Source organism: Taudactylus pleione, unplaced genomic scaffold (genome assembly GCF_031769625.1).
Source record: "Taudactylus pleione unplaced genomic scaffold, aTauple2 ptg000967l, whole genome shotgun sequence".
Taxonomy (NCBI): Eukaryota; Metazoa; Chordata; class Amphibia; order Anura; family Myobatrachidae; genus Taudactylus; species Taudactylus pleione.
The window spans coordinates 10,797,501-10,802,500 of NW_028285368.1; the positions used below are offsets into that span (position 1 = coordinate 10,797,501).

The 5,000-nt window shown below is 37.1% G+C and overlaps 1 non-coding gene and 16 pseudogenes across 1 annotated transcript; all 17 read right to left on the reverse strand.

Annotated features, from left to right (window-relative positions):
- Positions 1 to 84: 84 nt before the first annotated feature.
- On the reverse strand, positions 85 to 203 carry LOC148463423 (5S ribosomal RNA; annotated as a pseudogene).
- Positions 204 to 319: 116 nt separating this feature from the next.
- LOC148463424 (5S ribosomal RNA) lies at positions 320 to 438 on the reverse strand (annotated as a pseudogene).
- Positions 439 to 554: 116 nt separating this feature from the next.
- On the reverse strand, positions 555 to 673 carry LOC148463425 (5S ribosomal RNA; annotated as a pseudogene).
- A 115-nt stretch (positions 674 to 788) lies between these two features.
- Positions 789 to 907, reverse strand: LOC148463426 (5S ribosomal RNA; annotated as a pseudogene).
- A 116-nt stretch (positions 908 to 1,023) lies between these two features.
- On the reverse strand, positions 1,024 to 1,142 carry LOC148463427 (5S ribosomal RNA; annotated as a pseudogene).
- Positions 1,143 to 1,258: 116 nt separating this feature from the next.
- LOC148463428 (5S ribosomal RNA) lies at positions 1,259 to 1,377 on the reverse strand (annotated as a pseudogene).
- Positions 1,378 to 1,728: 351 nt separating this feature from the next.
- LOC148463429 (5S ribosomal RNA) lies at positions 1,729 to 1,847 on the reverse strand (annotated as a pseudogene).
- Positions 1,848 to 1,962: 115 nt separating this feature from the next.
- On the reverse strand, positions 1,963 to 2,081 carry LOC148463430 (5S ribosomal RNA; annotated as a pseudogene).
- A 116-nt stretch (positions 2,082 to 2,197) lies between these two features.
- LOC148463431 (5S ribosomal RNA) lies at positions 2,198 to 2,316 on the reverse strand (annotated as a pseudogene).
- A 116-nt stretch (positions 2,317 to 2,432) lies between these two features.
- Positions 2,433 to 2,551, reverse strand: LOC148463432 (5S ribosomal RNA; annotated as a pseudogene).
- A 116-nt stretch (positions 2,552 to 2,667) lies between these two features.
- On the reverse strand, positions 2,668 to 2,786 carry LOC148463433 (5S ribosomal RNA; annotated as a pseudogene).
- Positions 2,787 to 2,902: 116 nt separating this feature from the next.
- LOC148463434 (5S ribosomal RNA) lies at positions 2,903 to 3,021 on the reverse strand (annotated as a pseudogene).
- A 350-nt stretch (positions 3,022 to 3,371) lies between these two features.
- LOC148463435 (5S ribosomal RNA) lies at positions 3,372 to 3,490 on the reverse strand (annotated as a pseudogene).
- Positions 3,491 to 3,606: 116 nt separating this feature from the next.
- Positions 3,607 to 3,725, reverse strand: LOC148463436 (5S ribosomal RNA; annotated as a pseudogene).
- Positions 3,726 to 3,841: 116 nt separating this feature from the next.
- On the reverse strand, positions 3,842 to 3,960 carry LOC148463437 (5S ribosomal RNA; annotated as a pseudogene).
- Positions 3,961 to 4,075: 115 nt separating this feature from the next.
- On the reverse strand, positions 4,076 to 4,194 carry LOC148463438 (5S ribosomal RNA; annotated as a pseudogene).
- A 339-nt stretch (positions 4,195 to 4,533) lies between these two features.
- On the reverse strand, positions 4,534 to 4,652 carry LOC148463439 (5S ribosomal RNA). Its single transcript, XR_015874472.1, has one exon. It is a non-coding gene; the product is annotated as a 5S ribosomal RNA (ribosomal RNA).
- Positions 4,653 to 5,000: the final 348 nt, after the last annotated feature.

Here is a 5,000-nt window from a genome sequence, read left to right on the forward strand (position 1 = left end):
TTCTTAACTCAAGTAAATTCATTGATAAGTTGAAAAAAATAAATGTAAAATGTATTAGAAAAGACTGTTATGGCAGTATAAAATTACCTACAGCACCTGGTATTCCCAGGTGGTCTCCCATCCAAGTACTAACCAGGCCCAACACTGCATAGCTTCTACGATCAGACAAGATTGGGCATATCCAGTGTGGTTTGGCTGTAGATGCTCAAAAGCATTAACTTTAGACCTCTATTACTTCTTAACTCAAGTAAATTCATTGATAAGTTGAAAAAATTAAATGTAAAATGTAATAGAAAAGAATGTTATGGCAGTATTAAATTACCTACAGCTCTTGGTATTCCCAGGTGCTTTCCCATCCAAGTACTAACCAAGCCCAACACTGCATAGCTTTCAAGATCAGACGAGATTGGGCATGTCCACTGTGGTTTGGCTGTAGGTGCTCAAAAACATTAACTTTAGACCTCCATTACATCTTAACTCAAGTAAATTCATTGATAAGTTGAAAAAATTAAATGTAAAATGTAATAGAAAAGAATGTTATGGCAATATAAAATTACCTACAGCACATGGTATTCCCAGGTGGTCTCCCATCCAAGTACTAACCAGGCCCAACACTGCATAGCTTCCAAGATCAGACGAGATTGGGCATGTCCAGTGTTGTTTGACTGTAGGTGCTCAAAAACATTAACTTTAGACATCTTTTACTTCTTAACTCAAGTAAATTTATTGATAAGTTGAAAAAATTAAATTAAAATTTAATAGAAAAGAATGTTATGGCAGTATAAAATTACCTACAGCACCTGGTATTCCCAGGTGGTCTCCCATTCAAGTACTAACCAGGCCCAAAACTGCATAGCTTCCAAGATCAGACGAGATTGGGCATGTCCAGTGTGGTTTGGCTGTAGGCGCTCAAAAACATTAGCTTTAGACCTCTTTTACTTCTTAACTCAAGTAAATTCATTGATAAGTTGAAAAAATGTAATTTAAAATGTAATAGAAAAGAATGTTATTGCAGTATAAAATTACCTACAGCTCCTGGTATTCCCAGGTGGTCTCCCATCCAAGTACTAACCAGGCCCAACACTGCATAGCTTCCAAGATCAGACGAGATTGGGCATGTCCACTGTGGTTGGGTTGTAGGTGCTCAAATGTATTAAATTTAGACCGCTATTACTTCTTAACACAAGTAAATTCATTGATAAGTTGAAAAAATTAAATGTAAAATGTAATAGAAAAGAATGTTATGGCAGTATAAAATTACCTACAGCACCTGGGATTCCTAGGTAGTCTCCCATCCAACTACTAATCAGTCCCAACACTGCATAGCTTCCAAGATCAGACGAGATTGGGCATGTCCAGTGTGGTTTGGCTGTAGGTGCTCAAAAACATTAACTTTAGACCTCTATTACTTCTTAACTCAAGTAAATTCATTGATAAGTTGAAAAAATTAAATGTAAAATGTAATAGAAAAGAATGTTATGGCAGTATAAAATCACCTACTGCACCTGGTTTTCCCAGGTGGTCTCCCATCCAAGTATTGACCAGGCCCAACACTGCATAGCTACCAAGATAAGACAAGATTTGGCATGTCCAGTGTGGATTGGCTGTAGGTGCTCAAAAGTATTAACTTTAGACCTCTATTACTTCTTAACTCAAGGAAATTCATTGATAAGTTGAAAAAATTAAATGTAAAATGTAATAGAAATGAATGTTATGGCAGTATATAATTTCGTACAGCACCTGGTATCCCCAGGTGGTCTCCCATCCAAGTACTAACCAGGCCCAACACTGCATAGCTTCCAAGATCAGACGAGATTGGGCATGTCCAGTGTGGTTTGGCTGTAGGTGCTCAAAAACATTAACTTTAGACCTCTTTTACTTCTTAACTCAAGTAAATTCAATGATAAGTTGAAAAATTAAATGTAAAATGTAATAGAAAAGAATGTTATGGCAGTATAAAATTACCTACAGCTCCTGGTATTCCCAGGTGGTCTCCCATCCAAGTACTAACCAGGCCCAACACTGCATAGTTTCCAAGATCAGACGAGATTGGGCATGTCCACTGTGGTTGGGCTGTAGGTGCTCAAAAACATTAACTTTAGACCTCTATTACTTCTTAACTCAAATAAATTCATTGATAAGTTGAAAAAATTAAATGTAAAATGTAATAGAAAAGAATGTTATGGCAGTATAAAATTACCTACAGCACCTGGTATTCCCAGGTGGTCTCCCGTCCAAGTACTAACCAGGCCCAACACTGCATAGCTACTAAGATCTGACGAGATTGGGCATGTCCAGTGTGGTTTGGCTGTAGGTGCTCAAAAACATTAACTTTAGACCTCTTTTACTTCTTAACTCAAGTAAATTCATTGATAAGTTGAAAAAATGAAATGTAAAATGTAATAGAACAGAATGTTTTGGCTGTCTAAAATTACCTATAGCACCTGGTATTCCCTGGTGGTCTCCCATCCAAGTACAAACCAGGCCCAACACAGCATAGCTACCAAGATCAGACAGGATTGGGCATGTCCACTGTGATTTGGCTGTAGGTTCTCAAAAGCATTAACTTTAGACCTCTATTACTTCTTAACTAAAGTAAATTCATTGATAAGTTGAAATAATGTAATGTAAAATGTAATAGAAAAGAATGTTATGGCTGCATAAAATTACCTACAGCACCTCGGATTCCTAGGTGGTCTCCCATCCAAGTATTAACCAGGTCCAACACTGCATAGCTTCCAAGATCAGACGAGATTGGGCATGTCCAGTGTGGTTTGGCTGTAGGTGCTCAAAAACATTAACTTTATACCTCTTTTACTTCTTAACTCAAGTAAATTCATTGATAAGTTGAAAAAATTAAATGTAAAATGTAATAGAAAAGAATGTTATGGCTGCATTAAATTACCTACAGCACCTGGTATTCCCAGGGGGTCTCCCATCCAAGTACTAACCAGGCCCAACACTGCATAGCTTCTACGATCAGACGAGATTGGGCATATCCAGTGTGGTTAGACTGTAGATGCTCAAAAGCATTAACTTTAGACCTCTATTACTTCTTAACTCAAGTAAATTCATTGATAAGTTGAAAAAATTAAATGTAAAATGTAATAGAAAAGACTGTTATGGCAGTATAAAATGATGTACAGCACCTGGTATTCCCAGGTGTTCTCCCATCCAAGTACTTCCCATGCCCAACACGGCATAGCATCCAAGATCAGATGAGATTGGGCATGTACAGTGTGGTTTGGCTGGAGGTGCTAAAAGCCTTAACTTTAGACCTCTATTACTTCTTAACTCAAGTAAATTCATTGATAAGTTGAAAAAATTAAATGTAAAATGTAATAGAAAAGACTGTTATGGCAGTATAAAATTACCTACAGCACCTGGGATTCCTAGGTGGTCTCCTGTCCAAATACTAACCAGGTCCAACACTGCATAGCTTCCAAGATCAGACGAGATTGGGCATGTCCAGTGTGGTATGGCTGTAGGTGCTCAAAAACATTAACTTTAGACCTCTTTTACTTCTTAACTCAAGTAAATTCTTTGATAAGTTGAAAAAATTAAATGTAAAATGTAATAGAAAAGAATGTTAAGGCTGCATAAAATTACCTACAGCACCTGGTATTCCCAGGTGGTCTCCAATCCAAGTACTAACCAGGCCCAACACTGCATAGCTTCCAAGATCAGACAAGATTGGGCATGTCCAGTGTGGTTTGGCTGTAGGTGCTCATAAACATTAACTTTAGACCTCTATTACTTCTTAACTCAAGTAAATTCATTGAAAAGTTGAAAAAATTTAATTTAAAATGTAATAGAAAAGAATGTTATGGCAGTTTAAAATTTCCTACTGCACCTGGTATTCCCAGGTGGTCTCCCATCCAAGTTCTAACCAGGCCCAACATTGCAAAGCTTCCAAGTTCAGATGAGATTGGGCATGTCCAGTGTGGTTTGGCTGTAGGTGCTCAAAAACATTAACTTTAGACCTCTTTTACTTCTTAACTCAAGTAAATTCAATGATAAGTTGAAAAATGAAATGTAAAATGTAATAGAAAAGAATGTTATGGCAGTATAAAATTACCTACAGCTCCTGGTATTCCCAGGTGGTCTCCCATCCAAGTACTATCCAGGCCCAACACTGCATAGCTTCCAAGATCAGACGAGATTGGGCATGTCCAGTGTGGTTTGGCTGTAGGTGCTCAAAAACATTAACTTTAGACCTCTATTACTTCTTAACTCAAGTAAATTCATTGATAAGTTGAAAAAATTAAATGTAAAATGTAATAGAAAAGAATGTTATAGCAGTATAAAATTACCTATTGCACCTGGTATTCCCAGGTGTATTCCCATCCAAGTACTAACCATGCCCAACACTGCATAGCTTCCAAGATCAGACAACATTGGCCATGTCCAGTGTGGTTTGGCTATAGGTTCTGAAAAATATTAACTTTAGACCTCTTTTACTTCTTAAATCAAGTAAATTCATTGCTAAGTTGACAAAATGTAATAGAAAAGAATGTTATGGCTATATAAAATTACCTACAGCACCTGGTATTCCCAGGTGGTCTCCCATCCAAGTACTAACCAGGCCCAACACTGCATAGTTTCCAAGATCAGACGAGATTGGGCATGTCCAGTGTGGTTTGGCTGTAGGTGATAAAAGCCTTAACTTTAGACCTCTATTACTTCTTAACTCAAGTAAATTCATTGATAAGTTGAAAAAATTAAATGAAAAATGTAATAGAAAAGACTGTTATGGCAGTATAAAATTACCTACAGCACCTGGTATTCCCAGGTGGATTCCCATCCAAGTACTAACCATGCCCAACACTGCATAGCTTCCAAGATCAGGCAACATTGGCCATGTCCAGTGTGGTTTGGCTATAGGTGCTGAAAAACATTAACTTTAGACCTCTTTTACTTCTTAACTCAAGTAAATTCATTGCTAAGTTGAAAAAATGTAATGTAAAATGTAACAGAAAAGAATGTTATGGCTATATAAA